Source organism: Zingiber officinale, chromosome 5B (genome assembly GCF_018446385.1).
Source record: "Zingiber officinale cultivar Zhangliang chromosome 5B, Zo_v1.1, whole genome shotgun sequence".
Taxonomy (NCBI): Eukaryota; Viridiplantae; Streptophyta; class Magnoliopsida; order Zingiberales; family Zingiberaceae; genus Zingiber; species Zingiber officinale.
In genome coordinates, this window is record NC_055995.1 from 26,983,278 (window position 1) to 26,997,436 (window position 14,159).

Consider the following 14,159-nt stretch of genomic DNA (forward strand, 5'->3'; position numbering starts at 1 on the left):
CTAAAAATTGCCATTTACCAAAATAATTCTGCTGCTATCTAAAGTTGATACGTGGATATGATGATACACTAGAACCTACAAGGAACCAAAGCATGATTGTTCTTCTTGTTATGTGCCAAGGCAACAAACTAAACGGAAATCACTGCTGTACGACATGCTTCAAATTCAAGGGAAACAAGATCCGAAACTTACTATGCTAACAAAAACCTCAACAAGACTTAAGCTGAATACCAAAGCTTTAGATCTGAAAACTAGGGTTCTATGGCTACTTCAACCTTTAGAGCAATAAGGAAGAAAATCACGGAAAACAAGAATCCGAAAGCCATGAAAATGAATCAAAGCTCGGAACAACTCCTACTGCAGGTGAGTAGCAACTCACCTCGCTGTTCTTGGACTTACAACCGGAGAGAAAAGGCTGCTAGGATTCGGAGAAGTTGTTTCCTCAAAGATTTCTTGGTATCAGAGCAGTTCCCATTCTCCAGCATCACACACATCAGCATCGGCCTTGCCATCTTCCAAGTAAGAATACCTCTACTCTATTTATGTTTCTTGCTTTCATGTTTAGGAATAATTATAGCATGCTTATGTGTGATAGCCTCTAACATGTTTATAGTAGCTAGTTAAACATGATTAGATTAGTTATGTACATCCTCTATGTCTTTAGAAATGGCACGAGGACGCCCAGCTAAGCAGGCACCAGCTACTGAGCCCCAGCAAGAGGCAGGCAGTTCAGTGGCTCAGTTACAGCAGCAGCTAGCTGAACAGCAACAGGAGATAGCCACCTTAAAGGCTAATCAGCAGAATACTCCCACAATCACCCCAGAACCTAACCTAGCGACCCCAGCATTTATAGAGGTTCCACCAGTCCAGCCCACAGCACCAGTAGCTCCAGCAGCGGAAGCAAAGATAGAGGATTACCTGATCCAGTGGCAGCGAATCAATTTAGCCCCAGGATTTAGTTGTAAGGTCTAATACCAATTTAGTTAACAATAAAAAGGCGCCTTTTTATTGTAACGACCCGGCCCTTTGGCCTCTTGAGCGACCCTTGTGGCGGCCCAACTGGCGGCCCTTATGTCGTCGGCCCATTTGGCGACCTCTCATGTCGTCGACCGACGACCCTTTGGCCGTGCCTGGATTCATAAACTCTAATACTTAAGCCTGGAGGTTTAGAGTTCGAATCCTGGGGGAGGCAAAAATCCACTGGCCAGGGGTGGGAAGACCTAGTGAGTAACGGCACGGCCAAAGGGTCGTCGGTCGACGACATGAGAGGTCGCCAAATGGGCCGACGACATAAGGGCCGCCAGTTGGGCCGCCGCAAGGGCCGCCCAAGAGGCCAAAGGGCCGGGTCGTTACAATAAAAATGCGCCTTTTATGACCGACCCTTGGCCTCTTGGCGGCTTGTGCCCAACTATGTCGGCCCGTTTGGCGACCTCTCATGTCGTCGAGCGACGTGTCGTTACTCACTGGGACTTTCCACCCGGCTGGATTTGCCTCAGATTCGAACTCTAAACCTCCGGGCTTAAGTATTAGTTTATGATCACGGTAACCAATGAGATGATCTCTCACTTGGTTGCGGATCATAAACTCTAATACTTGGAGGTTTAGAGTTGAATCTCGGGAGGCAAAAAACCGCGGTGGAAAGTCTAGTGAGTAACGACATGGCCAAATGGGCCGACGACATAAGGGCCGCTAGTTGGGCCGCCACAAGGGCTGCCCAAGAGGCCAAAGGGCCGGGTCGTTACAGTTTAAATATTCAATTTCTTTGAAAGGCTTTGACTAAGAAGTGGTGGATGATCTCATACCCAAGAAGGCCTAGTGCCTCGCCAACGACCTGAAAGCCAATCCTTGAAATAGATATTTAATCAACTTCTGTAATATGATTTAACTTCTGATGAACACATGGGTTGAACTTGGATTAATAATGTTAAGTTTAGTTTGTAATACAAGTTTAACTTCTGAAAATCATATGGGTTACTAGAAAAAGTTCTGTGCTTGTACAAATTTTTATACAGGGGAAATATAACGGAATTCCGAGTACTGCCAACAACCCTCTTTCAACTAAGCGGCTTCTCACCACCAACATTTTTGTATCTTCTCGTGCAAAGACCACTAATGCAAAGACCACTTTTACTCTACTGTCTGCCCAGGACGTAGTTGTTTCACTAGCCACCTCTTCATCTGCCATCCCAATACTGCTAGAGGGTCGTCTAACAGATGCTTAGGTGGATGCTGAAAATCAACTCAGCAAGCTCGCACCTATAGATTTGGCAGACGAATATTCCTACGAACAAACCAAAGTAATGTGATTTACTTTATTATTTTTCATCCATGTTAAATGCTTACACTAATACTTATCTTTTAGCGCTAGGTGATGAGTATGAGTGTGGCCCAACAATTGTATACTCTAGCCCGAGAAAATGACTTACTGAGGCAGCAAGCTTCTGAGGCAGTCACCACTCATGATTCTAAATGGATAAAGGAATTGAATATTCAGCTCCAAGAGGCTTAAAAGCTGGCCAAAATTGAACTTGAGAAAGCAGCCAAGCTGAAAACTACCCTGGACAACTCTAAAACTCAACTCTAATCAGAAACAACTCTCTGAGCGAAAATGAAGATAGAGCTGGACGAGCATGTTGGTGCAGGGTGCACCAGAATCGAACCTGAGTTTTGATGTTGTCAAAGGTTCGAGTTAAATCTTGTTATGATCTAACAAGTTAATTAAGTGTGTAGGATGTTTACTCAACCGAGAAAGTCTTAGCAGATCATAGAGGCCTGGTAGAAGCCCAAGTGGGTCGATAGGATCCGACACTTGGTAGGGAAGCTCGATAAGTCTGGAGGACTGAAGATAGAGAAGAAGTCCAGGTGAGCTGATTCGATGCTAGGAGGCAAAGTCCAAACCGATCTAGAGTAATGTTATCAAAATCGTGAGTGAACTTGTAAAATCGTACAAAATCATGAGTTTACTTATGAAAATTGAGTGAAATTGTGATAAAATCGTGTATTAAAGTAAAATCAGAGTAAAATCATAAAATTGGATCAAAATCATAAAATTGCATTTAAACTTGTAAAAACATGATTTTTGAGATAATTTTATCGATTTTGTGTTGTTAATAAAAGGGAACTATTTTGGACAAAATGATATCATTTTGGGACAATTTTAGATTTACATTTGTGTATGAATGATTTATATTGATTTGTTATCTTGTATTTTATTTATCTTTAGATTTAAGCTTTAGACTTGAATTTATGTTTATGCTGTATTTTTATGGTAAGTGTTTGGTTGTTTAAACGTTTAAAATTATGAGTAGTTTATGATTATATGAATTAAAATATTATATATGTAGATTTATGTTATAATTTGGATTAAAATATTTAATGATCAATTAAAAAGAATATATCAAGTTTCTTTTAAAATTGATTTAAAGTATGATGTAAAATCTTACGATTCGATGTTATGATCCGATTTTATGACTGCTCTAATGATTTTACCTAAACTCTCGATTTTGACAACACTAGTTTGCAGGACCAATGTTTGGTAGGTAGGTTGATGTAAGCAACTGGAGAGAGAGAAAGTGAGGTCGTGTTCTAGAAAGGAATAAACCCCAGATCGCTGATCCAACTGAAGAAACAAGGAAGTTTTCTCTTACGAACAACAAGTGCATGTTTACATCGTCACTAATACAAAAGATATCGAACCCATATAGATTGTTGATTAAGAACTAGTTAACTTCGAGCTATTTAGACAATTGAACGTTAGGTTAGAAGAGAGAGAGAGATTGGGAGAAAGATTAAGGAGAATGAGAGAGAAAGAAAGAGAGAATAGAGAGAGAGAAGGAATAAGAGATAATCTTGGAAGGAGATGAATGATAGATGCTAGGATTTCGGTTTAATCATGGTGCTAGTTAATGTCCTTATGCATTGTTCATCTTCTTAACTCCATGCTTACACTCGTGTAGGGATTCTAACTAAAGTCCAGTATAACCTCGCGAAAGTCGCACCGGAGAGTCTACCCAAGTTCTAACGCTATTAAGTAAAGAAGAAACTCTAGAAAGTCCGATTAAAGAGTTACCATCTATCACAGGGCCACCATCACTAGAGTTATCTAATGTACTTCCTAATGGTAGCACTGGAGTATCCACTATAATTAGAATGCCCTAACAAGGATTAGTCCCTAAGTTAAGATTTTTTGACTCAAGAAAGTGGGTAAGTATCGATGCCCTCTGTCACTAAGGGTGTATATATCCGGTTGAATGTGTATCCTCTGTCACTAAGGATCCCTGGTTATCCAGTCTAGTAGCAATCTTAATATAGAGACAAATCTCTTACATCTACATGAATTGACCTCATACATATTTCGTCAAACACATACAAGACACAACACACACAAAACATGATATAAACATATTATTGCATAGAAAAATATCCAAATACATAGTTCATACATCACAACATATCACAACTACTTCCTACATTCTAAATCTGGAGAATCTACTCTATTACAAGGGAGATACAATCTAAAGATGAAGAAAGAAGCAAATTACAACTCAATAGATGGAGATAGAGAGAAGAGATACTTATCTTTGAAACATAGTATCCTTAGAAGTGCTTCCTTGCTCCGGAGATGGACGGATCGGTGAAGAAGATGGAAGATCTAGTGTTCCCCCAAGAGAGGGAACCCTTCTCCAAGGAATGGGGATGAGCCCCCAAGCCAAAGATCACTAAAAATGGGAGAACCCCCTTTAAATAGGGTAGGGCACGGGCCTAGCATGGCCTGTGCCACGACCATGTGGTATCCACATGGCTTAACATTGTTTTGTAGCAATAGACCTGATAGGTCGACTGAACCTATAGATCGGTCGATCGAACCAAGTCGATGTGGCACAGATTAGATCTACCAAAAGCAATGTTGGAAGCCAGTCTGATCGGTTGATCGAATATTAGATGCAATTAAAGGCTCATTAATGGAGAATCTCGGTGAATAGGGAAACTACACCGATTGGTCGACCAATCAAGGGGATCAGTCGAGCAAAAATTAACTGCTCATAAATACGCGAAGATTAGATCTCGGTAAAAAAGGAAGGCAAGAATTTTAGTCGACTGATAGAGGGTTTAATTGATCGAACGGATCAGTCGACTGAAGGATTTTTTGATCGACCAAAGAGCTTTTCGATCGACTGAACCTAGCTTATAAAAGGACCTCGAGATTTGAGCCTACGGACAACTTCTGTGGTGCAAATTCTCTGATCTACTCTGCTTGTGCATCTATCATTCAGCGCCTCAACTTCACGTACAAGCTACTACATTGAGAACTATCGACGAGCTTGAACATCTATTTCTATTGTCGGTATATTTTAGTTATGCTTGCATTGTTACTTTCTAAAAGATAGTAGTGTGATACTATCTTTTCATCTATACGAATTGCTTCTTTTCGAAGATTTTGGGAAGAAAAATTATAGTTTATTGCCTAATGGTGCGATCAAGAATCATGGATCTTAGAGTAGAAGTCGACATAGGATCTGAACCAAGTAACCACCTGATCGAGTCTTCTTTTATTTTCCGTTGCTTTACTTTGATTTATTTATTTTGATAAAAGAAAAAGTTTTAATGAGTGATATTCACCCCCCTCCGTCGCTTTTTTTTATACTTCAATTAGTATCAGAGCAAGTTCGCTCTCAAATCACTTAACCATTTTCTGAGCAAATTTGAAAATTTTTCTTTTTTCCCTATAGAATTTTTTTTTCTTATTTCTTTTATCCCATACTACTAATCCCAAGATGAGAGTCTTGAAAATTTTTGTCTCTTAATTCTTTGATTGCAAGAATGTTAAATTCCTACCAAGAAGGGTATAACACCATCCGCCCCCACTATTAAAAGGAGAAAACTTCAGCTACTGGAAGAACAGGATGAACTGCTATCTCAAGTTTGACATCGAGCTTTGGTTCACCATACTCAAAGGATACACTCCTCTGATGGTATATGGAAAGCCAATAGAAGCTGAAGATTGACTCCCCCGATGATCAAGAAAGCACAACTAAATTATAAGGCAATAAATACCATCCAATACGAGCTCACTATGGCGGAACTGAACCGAGTCGGGCCCTATGACAATGTAAAAGAACTTTGGGACCATCTGGTAAAGCTACACGAAGGAACCGATGAATCTAAGGTAAATAAGAAAGATCCACTATTAAATAATTTATTTAATATTAAAATACTTCCTAGAGAGACGGTCATGCAACTGCACGCTTGACTAAAAGATATTCTCAATGACCTACATCTGATCGGACACAACATAGAAAATTGCAACACAATAAGATATGCACTAAATGTCTTCTCGAGAAACACTTTATGAGCATCAATAGTAGATGCATACAAAGTTTCAAGGGATCTTTCCCTTCTTAAGTTAGAAGAACTTTTTTGTGAATTAAATTACACAAATAGTCTAACTTAAGTCAAGTCGAGAAAGGAATTACCCTGTATATAGGATCAAGCAAAGAAACCAAGACCAGAATAAAGAATGAACCAAAAAGTGAGTCTGACTCAGACTCAACCAATGAAGAAGAACTGGTCAACATGGTCCAAAAACTACTAACAGGGAAGAAATTCAAAGGGAGCACCAAGAAGACACCAATCAACCAGATGCAAAACAAATTAGAGATGATTTGTTATTGATGCAACAAGAAGGGGCATTTCAAACACGAATGCCCAAACCGAAAGGAGGAAAAACCAAAATTAGCAAAAAGGAAGAAGTCCCTCTAAGAAACGTGGGACGAGTCATCCTCCAAGGAGTTCAATACGGAAGAACAAAGCACTTGAGCCATCTTACTTTTATGGTAAGAAATGAAGATTCTAAGTCTAAGGAAGAGTATGAGTCCGAGAATGACACTGACTCCGAGAGAAGCCATGGATCCGTATCCATTTCCGAAAGTCTCGATATGGTAACATTTTATTTCAAGTCAAACTTACTTAAAGTAGTTAAATGCTTGTTTAAAAAATTGACAATGTCCAAAAAACAAAATAACTTACTATTTAAGGAAATTGACCACCTTAAGGAGCAAGTTAACTTGAGTAACTAGACTAACCAAGTTCAAGTTGGAACATCAACTCAAGTTACAAAACATGAGGAAGAAAATTCCAACTTGAAAGATCTAGTTGAGCGACTCAAGAAAATGTTGGAAAAGTTCAAACTGGGATTCAAATGTCTAAATATGACACTTGGGTCGCAACGAGCCATGTACAACAAATCGAGACTCGGCTACAACCAAAACAACACAAATAAACCATATCTATCATTAATTAGTCAAAATATTAGAAATCAAGTCCAAGTATGGGTTCCTAAATCATGCGCAACTAAACCAAATCAATATTTGATCCTAAGAGTCAAATTTACTTCTTAGATACACCATATCTAATCTATGACTCAAGGGTTGCAAATACAAAAACTGTTCAACTAACTTGATTAATCAACTATGTATGCTTAGGATTAATTTTACTTTTCTGCTTAGTTTAAAATGGTTAGTTAAAAAAGTTTACCAAACTCTAATAACATAGCATCGGAATGGATTGGGATAATAGTACGTTAAAAAAGCTTTGTCGAAGGCATGTCTAGGTTGAATCTTGTGTATTCTACCTGGTGCACTATACTTAGTGGATCTGGTCAAAGCTACCCCAGTCAAACATGAGCTAGTTAGACCAAAACCTAGTATTAAGTTTTGGATAGGACTATTTTGGAAAGTATTCAGAAAGTGGTCCACCATTGATACACAAGAAGGTCATATGCATTGCCACTGACTGAAAACTTATCCTTAGGAAGCTTGCTTGATTAACCCAAAACTAAGTTTGAATCTAACATGGGTTCAACAATCTTTTTTCAAAAATATTAATTAAAACTTAAATATAAAATTAATTAATTAAAACTTAAATCTAAACTTAATTAAAATTTAGCTTAAAATTAAAACTATTAATTAAAACTTAAATCTAAAATTAATTAATTAAAACTTAAATCTAAACTTAATTTAATTAAAATTTAACTTAAAATTAAAACTATTAATTAAAACTTAAATCTAAAATTAATTAATTAAAACTTAACTTAACTTAAAATTAAAACTATTAATTAAAACTTAAATCTAAAACTTAATTTAACTTAAAATTAAAACTATTAATTAAAACTTAAATCTAAAATTAATTAATTAAAACTTAAATTTAAATTAATTTAATTAAACCTTAACTTAAAATTAAAACTATTAATTAATTAAAACTTAAATTTAAAATTAATTAAAACTTAACTTAAAAAAAAGGTTCCGTCGGGCGAACGACAGGTTCGGTCAACAATCCCAACGTTTACTTTTAAAACTCATCAATTATTTGGTCGATCGAAATCCCATTCTGTCGATCAAAAATATAAGATCGATGACCTATCATCAATTATTTGGTCGACCGAACACCCTGTTCTATTGACCGATAACTTCAATTCAACTTTGATAATGCAAATATCTACCTATCATCAATTTATCGGTCGATAGAAAACCTAGTTTGGTCGATCAAACATCGATCATCCTCTTCTGATTGGTCTATAACTCAGCGTTTTTAAGGGATCGGTTGACCAAACCCTTTATTAGTCGACCGATCGAGCTCTATATAAATGGGACTCAGACAGATTACTTCTCATCCAAAAACCTTCTTCTCCCTCATCTCTTTCTCTCCGCATTTCGTAACTGTTGGTCTACATCTCTTCTCGGAACATGATCATGCCTCAATAATACCTATCCAAACTTTCTTTCTTTTTCTAATTTTAGTTTATTATTAAATTTTTTTAATAATGGTGAAAAGAGTCGTACAACTTCACAAAGGGAGACCTAAATTTTTTTTAATAATGGTCTTAAATCCCATCCAAGACCCTAGATTTTTGACTAAGGATCTATGTCAATCATTTCCAAATAACAAATTTAATGTGATGTCTTGACCTTCCATTTTATCAAACATATTGTCTAGATGTCATAAACATAACCTAACATTTTCAACTTGATAATAATGTCTTCTGTCGACATGCATATAATCCAATTCTGTGTTCTAAATTTTATCACAATTTATGTGAAATTGATTCTCATCACTATAAGACCTAAGTAACAACACGGGATATGCTGTTTGACCTTGATATGTTTCTTCGAATCTTGTGAATTCAACCTTCTATTAACCACATCTTTTTCAATGCTTCTCTTCTTGACATACTACCCACCCCTTTCACTCATCTAACTCTTGATGTTATATATGCTAACTTCTTTATGGGGCCGTATCCCAAAAATATGTCATTCATGCCATTGAGTCCACTTGAGAATGTACTTTATAAAATGGTTGTGTCATGTATTCATCCTCTGTCATCTAGAGAGTATGGAGTTCTACATCTAGTACATCTCTTTTTGATGTATGCACTGCGGCATTGACTTGACTTTGACTTATGTTACTGAGTGTTTAGGTCTATTATCTACTATTCATGGTATAACACCTTGAATAAAGTTTATATGATTCAGTGCCAAGTTCTCACTGCATACATTGCTTATCTAGGGGTAGGAGTTTATAGAGGTGAATTAGTCGAGTTGTCTGATTTTGATCTCATTGGAATAAGACATTTGTCTTTAGTTGGGATTAGGACTAGCACAGAAGAACTAGTGTATAAGTGGACCCCTCCATGATACGTTCCAACTATAGGTGAGGATGTCATTTCTGAGGATGAGCCGATTGCAATCAAGGAGCAACATCATCCATCTTTTGATCCAAAATTTGCCTTGACACCCCTTTTTTTCTATGCTGCTCAAGGTAGCTCTTCTGTACCTCCTCCACCGACTAGTGATTTTTTTAATCATCTTCGAGATGACATTTTTGAACGGTTCAACTCCTTAGAAACCAAGATTATTGATCAATATAACTCTCTCCAATGACAACTTGCATATTTTCATCAGGAGATGAATGATCGAGCTGATGCTTTTGAGAAGGAGCAGCGTCAGATGTTTGATTAATTTCGTGCTTCAGATGATGACTAGGATGAGTGACTTTTAGAACTTGATACTTATTTTGAAACATTTGTGACTTGTTGGCATTACTGGATATTTTAGCTGATTTTTCATTTTTGCTTTAATGTTATCTTGTTTTTCTTTCATGCTCATTATGAATTCTCTTTACATGTTTTTGAAAAGTTATTACTTATTTAGTTTTTCAAAGTTGTTTTCAAAATTCCCCTTTCAAAATTTATTTTTAAAATAGTTTTAAAAATATTTTTTCTTTATGGAATAGCCTAGGATTTCCCATAGACTACCATGCTCCTATAGTTTTAGTAGCCAGTATCTCACAAGCATAGTAGGATATCTTGCTTGTGTATTTTGAAACATAGAATGGTGTGAGATGCTTAGGACTTAGTCTAAAATATCATATGCTTATGTCAGTGTATCGCTATAAATTTAGACTTTAAACAAAATATATTGATCAATTTGAGTAATCTAGTTAGAACTAAAAGCTCAAATTGATCAACCTGAATCCACAGCTACTATCTTGTAGTAGTCAGCTAAGTATGAAAGTTGAACATTTCATTATCAGGATATTTTTTAGTTTTTAAAACTATACTTAGACTTTTAGGTAATTTTCAATTTAAGGGGAAGCATACATATCAATTTTAAAATTATTTCATGACTAAGAAAATTCTAAATTAATTTTTTTTACCTCTTTACAAACTTGTCAATTTTTTGGGTTTTCAAAATTAATATTTCAAACATCTCTTCTTCACATTTTTCAAAAGTTAAAAAAAAATCTTTAAACTCTATAATTTTTATACTTATATTAAATTTATCTTTACAAAATTTTTAAATATTTTCAGAATTTATCTTTATAAACCTTTTTCAGATTTTAAATTTCAACTAACATTTTTTTCATTTTAAAATTTCTTTTCTTCAAATATTTCAAAAGTTGTTTACTTCCTTTTTCAAAATCTTTATTGTTTTTAAACTTAAAATTTTAAATTTAATATTCTACATTTATGTTTTTGGACTTCTTTCAAATATTTCACATCTTAGTTTCAAAATTCTCTTTATAAAACAATTTATTTTCTAAACAACAAATTTTTAAAACCTAACTCTTGGTTTCAAAAGTCATAACATATTTACTTAATATTTTCAAAGTCTATTCAATTGAGGTCTTGATTAACTTTTTAAACCTAACTCTTTCCACATCATATTTTCATACATTTTTTTCTCCAAATTTGTCTATCTACAATACTTAAATAACTCAAAATTGTTGTTTGTATTTTTCCTATTTTTGATGTTTATCAAAGGAGGAGAGATAATAAATTTATGAGGAGTTGTTAGACTCAGGAGGAGAGTTAAGTTAAAAATGCTTGTATACTTACATATGTTATAAACTTAACTATAAACCTTGATTGTTAAACATCAAAAAGGGGAAGATTGTTGATGTAGGGTATACCAGAATTGAACCTGAGTTTTGATATTGTCAAAGATTTAAGTTAAATCTTGTTGTGATCTAACAAGTTAACTAAGTGTGCAGGATGTTTACTCGACTAGGAAAGTCTTATCAGATCATGGATGTCAGGCAGAAGCTCAAGTGAGTCAAGAGGACCTGACACTTGGTAGGGAAGCTCAATAGATCTAGAGGATCGAAGATCGAGAAGAAGTCCTGGTGAGCTGATCTGATGCTAAGAGAAAATGTCCAAATAGGTCTTGAGGACTAATGTTTGGTAGGTATGTTGAGGTAAGCAATTGGAGAGACAGTGAGGTTGTGTTCCAGAAAGGAACAAACCTTAGGTTGCTGATCTAACTGAAGAAACTAGAAAGGTTTCAAAGTTAAGATCAAGATAGTTCTACTATCAAATACTACTCATGTATCTTACTATTCATACATTATACCGTGTTAACTTTATTTTGTAGAAATATCTTGTTTAACACTATTTTTGCAAGAACCAGCATGATCGGTTGACCGAACCTATGGATAGATCGACCGAACTAAGTAGACGTGACACATATCAGATCTACCAGAAGTGAAGTTGGAAGCTATTCCTATCAGTCGACTGAACCCAGGGATTAGTTGACTGAACATTAAATGCAATTAAAGGTTCATTAATGGAGAATCTCGACAAATAGGGAAACTACACTGATCGGTCAACTGATCAAGGGGATCAGTCAACTAAACATTAATTGCTCATAAATATGCAAAGATTAGATCTCGGTGAAGAAGGAAGACAAGGATTTCAGTCGACCGATAAAGGGTTCAGTCAATCGAAGGGCTTTTTGGTCAACCAAACTTGGCTTATAAAAGGAGCTCAAGATATGAGCCTACGGACAACTTCTATGGTGAAAATTCTCTGATCTACTCTGCTCGTGCTTCTGTCATTCAACACCTCAACTTCACGTGCAAGTTACTACTCTGAGAAGTGTCGACGAACTTCAACATCTATTTCTATTGTCTGTATATTTTAATTATGCTTGCATTGTTACTTTCTAAAAGATAGTAGTGTGATATGTTGGAGCCCTGTGATAGTTTTGATGTGATCAACCAGGTTAAGTTAGGTTCTGTTGTGTTTTGATCATTGTGTCTAAGTGTGCAGGAGCTTAGGAACATAAGAAGTTGAGCAGAAGATGCAGCTAGCGAGAAAGATGGCATGGAAAGGGAGCCGACGGGCTCGGTGCATCCAAGGGACGAGGTGCTGTAGAAGAGTACATCAGTGGACGAGAAGGACGTGCACGATGTTCCAAGGGATGAGAATCCAGAGCGGAAGCTTGCTCGAGGAGAAGATCGGGAAATGGGTTCGGGTGAGCCCTATTCCGGATGGCCACGATCACCAAGGCCATCGGAGCAACAGACGAGAAAAAAGAAGGAAGAAAATACTGCTGGAGGCGCCTTAAAAGGGAGTTGAAGGTGCCTCCATGCACCTTCCCAACCTTCAGGCAGAAGGCACCTTCAACTGGGCTGAAGGTGCCTTCAACTACCCATGGAAGTCGCCTTCGACCAGGCAGATTTACCGTTGGCAATGGATAAACTTTTATCCACTGGTGTCTCATTGGTGACGCCTTCCAACTCTATGGAAGGCACCCTCAAGCCATGGATAAGATTTTCTAGGGACTATAAAAAATCCCTGGACCTAGAAAATTAATAACAACTCCTGTTTTCATTTCCTAGCAACTGTCTGAGCGTTCAACGATTGTAAGAGGCTTCTCTGCCTACATAAAGGAGATCTTTTAGAGCTTTTTTTATCCTTGGATTAACAACCACTTAGGTTGTAATCAAGTAAATTCTATGCCTCTTTCTTTATTTTAATTATACTATTGCTGCTAATTTGAGTTGAACGGATGAGAAATGTGTTTGCTTTACTTTTTGACAGATAAACTCAACCCCCTCTTGCCGGCTCTAACTAGTCCAACATGATACTATCTTGTTATCTATATGAATTGCTTTTTTCTGAAGATTTTGGGAAGAAGAATTATAGTGAGTTGCCCAACGGTGCGATAAAAAATCGTGGGTCTTAGAGTAGGAGTCAACATAGGCTCCGAATTAAGTACCCACCAGAGTCTTTTTTTATTTTCCACTACTTTAGTTTGATCTATTTATTTCGATAAAATAAAAAGTTTTAATGAGAGATATTCCCCCCCCCCCCCCCCCCCACCTTTATCACTTCTTTTTGATCCTTCAGAGCAAACTACAAAGATTTCACAATTATTCACTTAACTACAGGAGTTATGAGTTACACACAGTGCCAAGTTGGCAGCTAAAGAGTCTGAGCTGATAGCTCAATATGCCAAATGAGATTCTCTACTCTCGGATTTAGCGTGTAACGCCCGCCCTCCCTGCTAACCCAAAGGGACGGGGCTACGATACTCTACGTACGTATTACAGCGGAAGACTTAAAACTATTTTTCTTAATTTAATAAAACCGAACTACACTAACATGGTTTCATAACATGATAACAAAATAAATAAAAACTCAACATCAAGTCACCCATATTGTATTACATTTCACAAAATCAAAGCATAGTTCTTAAAGGTTTTAAAGCAGGTTCTTAATTAGTTGCCTAGCCACCGCCACACACATCTTCGTTGCCCCTCCTGCTGCTCCTTTAGCTCATCCAGCTTTTTCCTTTATCTGTGGTACAAGGAAAGTAAGC